Raw genomic sequence first — 11,862 nt, 5'->3', positions numbered from 1 at the left:
GACTCTCAAACCAGTGTAACGTTATAACTAAATAAAACTGCAGCGTTACATTATCAACAATAAACCTGTAACCTGTTTGCAGCCACCGTTAATAATTAACGTGATGGCAGCCAGCGGGACGTAAATGATTACGTTAATCGACCACCACAAGTTTGGCAAGTAAAGAAACACTCATTCATCTTTTCATAACGAACGACAGTCGGTGGTAACCTCTTGCAGGTCATAACTAAAGCAAGAAGCAAGCTAACGTTAGATGGCAAATACTGAGCTAAATATGTTCACTAACCTCAGGTTACTAACTTATTTTGCGTTCAGCGCTTCTTTGTTTGGTTCTTGTTGTATGAAGTTTTAAAGCCAAAGTTTATGATGAACGGCTCAGCAGCTGCCGGGGTTTGTTGTCCTCTCTCTCTTGAGAGAGAGAGTGGCCGCGCACAGCTGATACTACGTGTTACGTAGGCAGGTTATAGGTAACGCAGGGAGGGAAAAACAGCAAGCTCATCAGAAGTTTCCTAAAAATAAACATTGTTCACGACTCCCGCACCTCGAGTCGAGTCAAGTTTGAAGTCCTTTGAGGACGAGTCTCAAGTTGAGTCTGAAGTCACTATGTGTGCGACTTAAGCCGGACTCGAGTCTGAGTCTCTAACTCAAGACCCCATCTCTGTTGCAAACTGACGCCAAGGGGTCTTGACCAAGCGTCCATATGATACGATTAGGGAGTGAGAGCGGGATGCTAACCTGGCCCCTGCTCCCTTAGACAGGTCACTTTAATGCAGGAGCCCAGAGTTTATGTCCCATCACAGACCTGCAAGTCATGTTTTTTTATTAAAATGTGACCACAACCTTTCCCTAACCTCAACCATACTGTGTTTGCCATTTGCAGATATTCTAAAGCAAATAGATAACAGATATTCTAAAATGCTGGCATGCAATATAATCCAGGGTTTTGCAGAATCATCCAATATCAACGTTCTATACTGGTGAGAGGGTTGGGAGACAAAAAGCTGACCAAAATAGAAGGAATTAAATATTGTATGTATTATTCTTTAGTGACAGCAACCTCTAGAGTCTTGTTCTCCAGTGGGTGGGAATTTTTAACTCAGACAAACTATGATGGCACTGTAATTTAATTGGTCCAATATCTGTGAAAGCGGGACATCAGTTTCAGTTCCAACTATTTAATCCAGTGTTAATGTTATTAACTGTTGCTTAGACCCATCTGTTACCCTGTGAAGCTGGAATCATGCTTCTGCAGTGATCTTTGTGAAACCATGCAGACAAAAGTGTGATGGTTAACTGAAAATTTGACTCTCTAAAGTCACGTGGGAAATTCTGCTAAAGGCCTAGCTTGCTACCTTCCACTTGGTATACAAACTTAACAGCATCATTTGTCGTCCACAATGATAAAAGTGACAGCTTCAATCACTACTTGATAACTACGGTACACACAAGGGAAAATAAACACCCTATACAGGATGACACTGTCTACGCAGTTATATTGATATAGATCAATGGATGTTGTTGTATAATAATTATCCTGCTCTGTTGTTTCGTTGTGACTCAGGAGAATATGTTCTGTAACCTGGTAGATGGGAACCACTGAGTAACCGTGATGGGAAAACTGCTTCTGGAAATAGATGCTGCTGTTGATTTTTTTAACAGGAAAAAAAAAACTCCATTCACCTGCATTGTATCGGCGCAGAGCCAGGGTGTCATGTGGGTGAACTGACTCTGCGTAAAGATGGATGCAAGTGTGCATAAATCCAAATAAATAGATAAATGCAGTGACCTCAGATGAAAAATAGGCGCAACAGGATAAAAATGACTTTGAGTTTCTGCACAGGAGATACATGGAGCAGTGACGTCATTTGGGAGTATGTACTCGTTTAAATTTTCTGCTCAGCCATACGTTTAATGATGACACGCTCTCTGTTTCACCTGAAGGTTAATTATCAGAGACATGTTCTTGAATTATGAGCCACCTTGAAAGCACAGAGTGAAGCAGCAGGAGAGGAGAGGGTTTATCCATGGGTGTGTGTGTGTGTGTGTGTGTGTTTAAATGAAGAGGCAGAGGAAAGAGATGGTGTGTTAGCGGAGTGCAGGGGGTGGAGATGAGGCAGCGACGATAAACAGGGCAGATGTTTATGTATGAAGCTGTAACAGTGATTTTACCTGCAGGCACGGACACACACTCTGCTCGCTGAGGCTCTACACACACCTGGCAACACACAGTGTAGGTCTGATGCAAATGTGAAGAACGTCATGAATAGTATTTGTTTTATATTTTTTGCTGGGGGCATTTCTTATTGCAGTTATTGACTCCTGGAAGTTTTCTCAGCCTGTGTCATATCAACCTCAGATGGAGCCGATAAGTCTGAAGACTAAACACATTAAAACTCTCCGATCTTCACGCCGTGAAAAAAGTACAGAAGCGTTTCCAGCAAAACTTATTAAAGTATGAAAGTAAAAGTTGTCATGGTGCAGTAAAATGTACTGTCAGTGTTTCTCTGATGTTTCTGGATTAATATTCCCGCTGCAGTAATGTGTCACATTTTACTTCTGTAGATGTTTAAGGTTGAGCTCATTTTAACTACTAACTTTATGTCCTGTTGGGTGCTTTAATCTGCAGCAATGCCTCATGGTCTATAGCATCATCATGCGTTTGTAATGTTTCTGCCCTGTGAAAACCACGTATCTCTAAACAGTCAGAAAAACAGCTTGTTTTCAGCTTTGTCACGATGCATTTTACAGCTGATTCAAGGGGGGTTTAAATACTAATGGAGGCCTTAGCTTAAGGAGGAGGAGGATTTTCTCAGATAAAGGAACACTTCATCCTGTAGTTCATCACAAACTCCTGGTAATACGGTGGTTTTCACTGGACAGGATGGGGATGATAATCGTTAATGGGGTTGGAAAGTACGGTTTACTCCTCGGTGTTTGCATCGCACACATGAAAGTGAAGCTGAATCCTTGTCATATATTCTGAATAGTTAGCCTGGTTCCAGCCTGTAGCGGAGGAGGAAGTAGGGTGAGAAAGTCCACGTAACAAGGTGGATGGGTCAAACCTGGACGATCACTTAGGAGAACGGCGCCCATGTGAAATCACGTAAACGGTGAGTTATACTTATGACATACATCACGTGACTTACATAATATACTTATTTTAAACCAAACCACATGCCTACACCTAACAAAACTGTTCGTTTCACAAGATTAACAATGTGTTTAATATCAAGGTCCCGTTGCAGGACTGCTGCGGGAGACGCTCATGTGAGTGGAGAACAGGTTTGCCTGGTTCACAGTTTGGAACTTAAGCAAAAATACTAATACCACAATGTGAAAATACTATTGATGATGCAACCAGAAGAGTTTCATGTCCACGCAAGACTTGAACAGAACTGCGAGACTTCTCACATCATCTATGGAGAACATTCATTTTGATAAATAGACTTCGACACCGGACACCAGAGTTCGGATCCTCGCCGTCGCCTAACAGCAGTACTATTTTACTTGTACCATCTCTCGCTCTCTCTTCACTCATTTCCTGTCATCTGATTTCTAATAAAGCTAAAACAGAACCCCAGAAACATGAAGCAATAACCAGACTTGCCCCAGGACCAGGCTGTTGTACTGAAACCATCATAAAATACTGAGAAAGAGGTCAGATTGTCTTCCTGCTGGCTATCTTTCTAATATGGACATGTAATAAGATACTGAGGTATGCAGAGCTGCTTTAATTCTTCAATTGAACAAAGATAAAACTGAAGTTATTGTTTTTGGAGCCAGGGAGGAACGATTGAAAGTCAGTGCTCAGCTTCAATCTGTAATGTTAAGAACCACAAACCAAGCCAGAAATCTTGGTGTAGTCATGGACTCAGACCTGAATTTGAGGAGCCACATTAAGACAGTTACAATGTCAGCCAAAAACTTATCCATGCATTTATCTTCAGTCGACTCGACTACTGTAACGGCGTCCTTACAGGCTCCCTAAGAAATCCATCAGACAGCTGCAGCTGATTCAGAACGCTGCTGCTCGAGTCCTCACTAAGACCAAAAAGGTGGATCACATCACTCCAGTTCTGAGGTCTTTATACTGGCTTCCTGTATGTCAAAGAATTGATTTCAAAATGCTGCTGTGTACTTCTGTTTATTCTCTTTTCAAAATAATTGTAACTCAATTATTTGCTCAACCCCTCAGCCTGTTTTTATTTTCCATTTAACTCTTTGAACCCTGATTGTACACTGCACTGTAACTTTTACTGTCCTGTTTTACCCTTTACACAAATAGACTTGCCATGCCTTGCCGTCCTAAAAATAATGTTCATTTATAACTAATCCACCTTCAGTTTTTTTTATCAGCATTAAAAAAGTATCTGGAAAAAGAAATAACCTATTCTTCCCCAAGGATGTGCTGCTTAAATATGTTGAACATTTAATTGCATTTAATTTAGTCTCTCACAGCTCTGTGTTAAAGTTCAGGCTTAAAGACTGTGGTCTTTGTTAAATATTGAAAAGGTAGATGCTGCGAGAACCTCGAGGCAGCGCATATTGATTATTCAATATATAAAACCCAAACCACAATCTCTCCCTAACAAAGTGTTTTAGTTTGTCAAATCTACCAGGTGGGCTGCAGGATGAAGACACAAGTCTCTGAGCCATAAACTGTCCATCCCGACCTCCTGCCTACCTCCTACTTTTCTGAGTTAAGGCTGTTAGACTTCCTAAACCGGAAAAATATCAGCAGACACATTTCCTCCGAAGCGTACTTGGCAAAACGAATCAGGACTGCATGAATGTGTTTTGTCAGAGCAGACAGCAGATGTTTCCAATCATCTCCGAGTGTAATGAAATGCTCAAGTGTGTCTTGAATTACGATGATTGCATTACATGATTTTGAAGAAAAGACGCTTTAAGACAAACACCCATTTAATTGTGAGGTCATTACAGCGCCCATTCTGCGGGTTAACAGGCTGATGAAGATGAGACGGCGGTATGATGAAGCAGCTGGTGAGAGGGAGCTGTGCTGCACTGCGCCTTCTCTAAGGGTCAGATCTGCATACATGCATTTTGCCTGCTTGCATGTAGAGAGAGTGTGTGTGTGCATGTGTGTGTAAAAAGCTGAATTTGAGAAATCACAAAGTGCTTATTTGCACTCCTCCTTGGTGCTCCTCTCAGCTTTCACCCCCTTTGAATTATTACTGACAGAGGAGAGTGTCCACCCTCTGAAAGACTAATTTCCCTTCCCTCCTCTCACTTTGTCTCTTGTCTTTTCTCCTCTCCTGCTCTATCTTTTGTCCTTAAAACAGACTGTGGTCTTTGTTAAAACAATATTTCTATAGTAACAATACATCAAATAGCTCCTTTAAGTGAGCGAGGGCAGCTGTCTCCCGTCTTGAAGCTGATTTATAGTAATTCTTGACATATTTCACTTTATAACCATCAATATGACAGAATAATTTATTGTATTGCAGATGAATAATCTTGCATATTTATTTCTTGCAACAACTAAGGATGTAACTCAGCCAGCGACCAGCAGATTTGGTACTAAACAAAGAGCCGGCTCTTGGAAAGAAACGGAGGCATAAGATCTGGCTCCCGTCAAAGAGCCGTTACTCCTCCTATTTTCAGATCTTAAGTGAAGCCCATCGATTCAAATCATTTTTTTAATTCCATTTTCCAGTGATAACGGGATAATTGTCTCATGATCTTGATAACAAAACAGTGGTTTAACACAGGGGTCGGCAGTAACTTTTCTCAATGGTAATTTCGGTGTGGTTTTTAGTGTCACTGGAAACACAGGACACAGGACTCACACTCACAGGGTTGTGTTTGATCTTCACTGAACACCTATTTTTTTTTCTTGTTCATGTTTTTCATAATCCTCTTCAACAAAATTCTTATGAAGAGACTGTTTCAGAGACTCACAATAAAGCCCGTGCTGGACTGTGTGAATCCCGGCCATTGGTCCACATCCATCAACCTGCGGACTTTTCATTTCCACATCAGCAAATTCCTGCGCTTCTCATTCTGGGGAATCCATTTAACGTCACACATTTCATGACAGCTATTTCATAACCTTTGAAATAGCCGTCGGGAAATGTGTGTTTGGATTCCCCTGAAACTCTTCATAACAACTTTGTTGACGCTCAGCTCGCTCTCACTGGCTGCTGCAGGTTTCTGATCAGAGGCTCCCCGATTACGAACTATAAACATTACAATTTGAAATCGGGGACCCTCTGATCCAGTCAGTGACGAAGATTATGTCTGTAAACCCCTCACACTACAGGCGTATAAGGGGGGCTGAGACAGAGAGGGGAAATAGATTTGTTTTCTTTATCCTTAATGAACACACACATACTCATACTGAGCAATGCCAAAGAAACAATTGAGAATAATTTCATCCCTAATCACTGTAATTAGCATGTGTGTGTGTGTAGCAGCCCTACATTACATAAACCACATGCCATACGTACTAATGTTGCTGTACCCAAGAGAGCTCATTATATTAAAGGTGCTTCTCATCTACATAAATCCCTCTATGAAGTTCATCTAACCATCATCCTGATCTTCTCTTTATTTGACAGTTCACAGCAGAGAGAGATGACAGGAAATATAAAAATAAAAGCCGTAAAGGATTTGAATCTAACAGGAAACTGAATCTCTAATTGGAAAATGTAGTCATACTTAGTGTTGGAATGACCATTACTTTAAAACACAAAGGTTTTTATTTGAGAATCTTTATGAATTTATTTCGTTTGAACACAACTTGGCAAATTTACAAATTTACAAAGCAGATTTTAAGAATTGTTAGGGTTCACAAATTCAGGGTTCCAAATATATTTTAAAAAGCTATACTAAAGTTTAGCTTGGCAGTTCATTATAGTATTTAGCATCTTTAATTTGCTCCAGAAAATCAAGAAACTAAATTTGGAATTAGTAAAATTCAAAGTTAAAATTTGAATGTCTGGGCTACCGAGTATAATCGGTCATGCCTGATTGAAACTGATCTGAACTCTCTCCTGTCAGGTTAAGTTCTGTCAGTCACATTATCCAACAAAGAGGAGCTCAGATTAGCGACGAGAAACCAGGAATTTACCATTTTAATTTGTGAACTAGAAAAAATAAGATCCTGCTAAGATGAAAATTCAAACCACAAACATTCAGGTAGATTCTGTTTTTTCAAATTAAAATATCTCCATGCCATAGCTTTTATTTGTCTTTAAATCCCAACAATAAATATTCAGTTCAGTCAGGACACATGTTCAACACTTTCAAAATCACCTACAGCAAAGACTAAGACAGGAGGAGGTGGAGTTAGCAGACCATGTTGTGACAAATGTGTCATGGACATACATGACTGGACATGTGACTATAAAATGACTTCTGCCTGAACTACCAGGTTAGGGTTAGCCTGGCCAGGTTCCATTAATGGTTTAAAGGTACCCTGTGGAGCTTCAGTCCAGTGGTAGCACTATGGAGGAATCTTTTCTCATTTAGCTTGTAGTTTTACACTACTCTGCTGATCAACAGCAAAAGAAGCCAGCAAAGACTGCAAGGCAGCAAACATGAATGTGAACAATGCAGGATTTACAGTCTGCTTTGTTTTATGAGGAAGGGCATTCATTCAGCACTTTTGTTAGACCTCAAGGATTCACACAATGTGTTTCAGTGAAAGAATCACTGAAAGTAAACATCTTTGTTTCCAAGTAAACTCCGCTGGGCTTCTTCAAACTTCACAATTATTGATGTTAAGATGTTCCGATACGAGTCTTGGAGCCAATCATCATCATAATCCACACTAACACAAACCTGCCTGAACCACGACAGACAATCTTCCAAAATACTGTTACTCATATGGAGCTGTTTTAAGCAAACACACACACACACACACAAGTTGTATATCCTGAGGCTTGTGTAGTCAGCAGTATCCAAAATGAGCCAATAAACACAGGAATTAGGCCACTTAAGTTTGTCTCCTTCCACATACCATAATCAATATCACTACTGTGGCCCAGAGGTGGACAGCTTAACAATAAGGCTGTGTGTGTGTGTGTGTGTGTGTGTGTGTGTGTGTGTGTGTGTGTGTGTGTGTAGTATTAAACAGTGGGCATTTAGACATAATGAGAAAAGTACAGAGTAGGGCTGGGGCAATTCATTGGCGTAGTCGACGGCATCGATTACGAAAAAACGTCGATTTGTGTAACGTGCGTTGCTGCACCCGGTGTAAGCAGGAATTCCCCCCCGACAACAGTCTGTAGCTACAAGACCTCGCCTTTGACCGTCTAAAGTTTGGGAGTTTTCAGACAGACGCATCAACATGGTGCTCTGTAAATTGGAAATGGCTTCACTGCAGCACGACTGCTGTGCACGAACACGCGAAGCAGCATGAACACGTGACGCAAAAGCTTCCTGGAGCACTTTGCAAAGCAGCAGCGCTAATCCCGTTAACTTTTTGTCTCCACACAAGTCTGACTTTAGATTAGGATTATCAGCAGGTAGTCACATAAAATAGGTTTTCTAAATATTTCTTCATCGCCTTGATGTCACTTCTGCACTGCTGCCGTCATGGTAACATAACGTTACACCATGTGTCATCTAAAGTCACTGTGACCCATCCACCATTGTGTCCCTGAGCGAGATACTTAACCCCTTGTTGCTCCAGAGGCGTGCGACCTCTGACACATAAAGCAATTGTAAGTCGCTTTGGATAAAAGTGTCAGATAAATGTAATGTTCAGACATTTAAATTTTCTGTTTTTTTTAACAGCCCCGTATGACCGAGACAACGGCTGAAACTAACGTTACAGACTTTGCTGTTAGTCCTGGTTGTCGGTTTCGGTTGTTTTCTTTGCCCCACATTGATGCAGAAACACGTTATCCTGTGATTCTCTCTCTATCTGCCTATTATCATTATTCTAATGAGCTTTATGTGTCTTTTTCAGGATGACTGAATAAAATATTGATTTATTAATTAAAACGGTTGATATTTATTTGGGATAAATTATTATATTAATCAAGTAATAAAAAAAATATCTTTAGAATAATCATAAAAAATGTGTCGTTGGATTAATCCACTCATCGAAAAAACGGTTAGATTAATCAAAATTATAAATAATGGTTAGGTGCAGCCTTAGTACCGGGTACAGATGTCACCATCTCTGAAGCCCATTGTGAATAAACGTCCATAAATCCTATTAGACATTACAGAAACAAAGACTAGCTGTCTGGACATCCAAAGGTTCACTGCTAACAGCTAATTCAGCCTCTTTTAATGGAGCCAATTTGATTAAATGTTAAAAATATAGGCTAAAAAAATGGGGTTCAAGTTGTAGCTCACAGCTAACTCACTGACCACATGGCAACATCCTGTGTACATCACCTAAAGCCCCCACATAATGTGCATGATTATTCCACACAAAGAATAATTAAGATGAACCTTTTTCTAGTTGCACTATCAATGTTTTCTGATATTACTGAGGCTCAAAATGTCCAATCACCATGGTCCTTATATTTCTGGTGTGATGAAAACCTCTGGACATACAGATGAAAAAAAGTCAGTATTAAAAACATACCACGGGGTATCAGGGGAAAACCTCTACAGTAAAGAGAATAAATTAGACATAAAATCCTTTCTATATGTAATTATAGACAGCGAATAATCCACAGAGGAGTTGGAGAAGACTTTCTAGCGTCAAGAAAACTCCAATTTGAGAGAAAGAAATGGGCCGCGACAGCACGACATCTGATTCTGAAGTTTGTTTTTCTGGAACTGTCTTCTACAAAACGCTCATATTCACTCATACATTTAAAGAAAAAAAAAAAAAAACCACACATGCTGTCCACATTTATATGCACGCTGTACTGACACTCGCCAAACTGCCAGACTCGCAGCGACTCTTTCAGTGTGTGCATCTGTCAGGCGGCTGAGAATGAGATGAGTAAACAGCGAACAGTGGTGTCTCTCTGTGGAGCAATACTAATCAGCCTCCAGCTTGCTCATTAGCCTGCATGCTAAATACCTTGCTCATTAGCCTGCATGCTAAACACATCAGTCATTAGTCAGGCTCGTAAATTAGCCATTTATTTGACTGCATGCTAAATACCAATGTCAGTGTTAAATGTGTAATTTAGCAGGCTGAACTCTAAGCACCTCTGTGATTAGGTACACGCACGGGCCAGTCACTGGACAGAATACTTAAAGCCTGAAATATTAGCATGTATGCTAAATAGCTTCGGTCTAAGTGCCTCTATTAGCTAAAGGATTTGGAAATCTAGTCCGACCAATTACTTAAACACTGACTGGTCATTGTGTGCCTGAACCACAGTTTATAAATTCTGCACTTTCAGCAGCTCAGCCTTTAGCTCTGGGAGGTGGTGGTGGTGGTGGTGGGGAGGGGGTCCCACAGCACCTCCTGGCAGCTGAAGTACGCTATGTTTTTATTTTTGCAAGGTTGTTCTTTCTGTCACATTACACCCAACGTTTTAATTACTTAGCTCCCCTAAAAAGAACAACTTCTTGGGGACATAATAAATGTAAATAAACCCCTCTGTCCTGTCAGTTTAGTAGTTTTAAATGTGTCAGTGTGGCAGTTTGTGTTTTCTGTCAATAACATGATTGATCTGGACATGTAGCTGGGTGCTTTATGTTTTCCAAATTTGAGCTTTCGTGTTGGGACACCTACAGAGAGCCAATGTGGAACCAGAGCATCCATGTTCTGTTCCAGAAGTGAGAAAACCTCATTTATTATCCCTTTGACATTTGCAAAGAACTAACTCAACAGCATGTTGTGGGGTAAACTCTATATGTTTAGAAAAGGATAGTATATTTATTTTACAAATCCGTTTTTAAAGAGGTGGTATTCTGCTCATTTTCAGGTTCAAAATCCTATTTATAGGTTGTACCAGAACAGGTTTACATGGTTTCATTTTCAAAAAACACCACATTTTTTTGTCATACTGCACATTGCTGCAGCTCCTCTTTTCACCCTGTGTTGAAGGCTTCGTTTTAGCTATGGAGTGATACATCTTGTCTCTAAGTGATCTTTGTTGGGAGTTGCACATGCTCAGTTCCTAGTTAAGGACTACTAGCCAATCAGAAGCAGAGAAGGGCGGGTCAGCGAGAAGCCGGTAAACAGCTCGGGTTCAGCTGTACGTGTTGCCGACCAGCTCGGCAACACGGACTGGAGCGAGAGTTTCAGAGCGGTGAGTTATTAATCTGTATCCATAAAGTTTTAACTGAGCTCTGTCTCTACATCACAGGAACAACTTTATGTCCACTGACTGCCTGGAGGGTAGTTAGTGTTTGGAAGGGAGAGGAGAGCTGTGTGCTGCAGCTCACTGTTTTTACACCGGTGCTTTTGAGGGCGTTTAGGAGTAGTCGCCTGGCGAGATTTATATGAGGCGCATTTAGCTTTTCTATGTTTTCTGTGGGAGATGGGAACTCCCTTTGGGCTGAACTTTGGGCTTTTTCACTTTGCAAACTTATTACAGGCACAATAAAGGAATATAACTCAATAAAAAAAAGCCAAAAAGCAGAATATGACCTCTTTAAAAAACACCATTTCCCATATGCACACAGACCATCGTGGCCTACATGACACGGCTGCGACCAAACTACCATATAAACCAGATAAAATATTGTTTCTAGAGGTATTTCATATTCATTTTATTATGTGCTCGTATTTCTTCATAGAAGGAGAATTAGCATTAGACCTCGTAGAGTTGGGGAAATCCTCTCCACTCTGCGGCTCGGATTCAGGATGGACATCTGCGGGTCTGATTAAGATATTTGTTGAACCATCTGCAGAATTCACTTTTACAGATTTTACACTCCACTAGCTCAACGAAACCTCTGCAGCAGAAAGGT

Source organism: Micropterus dolomieu, linkage group LG13 (genome assembly GCF_021292245.1).
Source record: "Micropterus dolomieu isolate WLL.071019.BEF.003 ecotype Adirondacks linkage group LG13, ASM2129224v1, whole genome shotgun sequence".
Classification (NCBI taxonomy): domain Eukaryota; kingdom Metazoa; phylum Chordata; class Actinopteri; order Centrarchiformes; family Centrarchidae; genus Micropterus; species Micropterus dolomieu.
The sequence above is the reverse complement of the archived record's forward strand: the minus strand, read 5'-3'. Positions refer to the sequence as shown.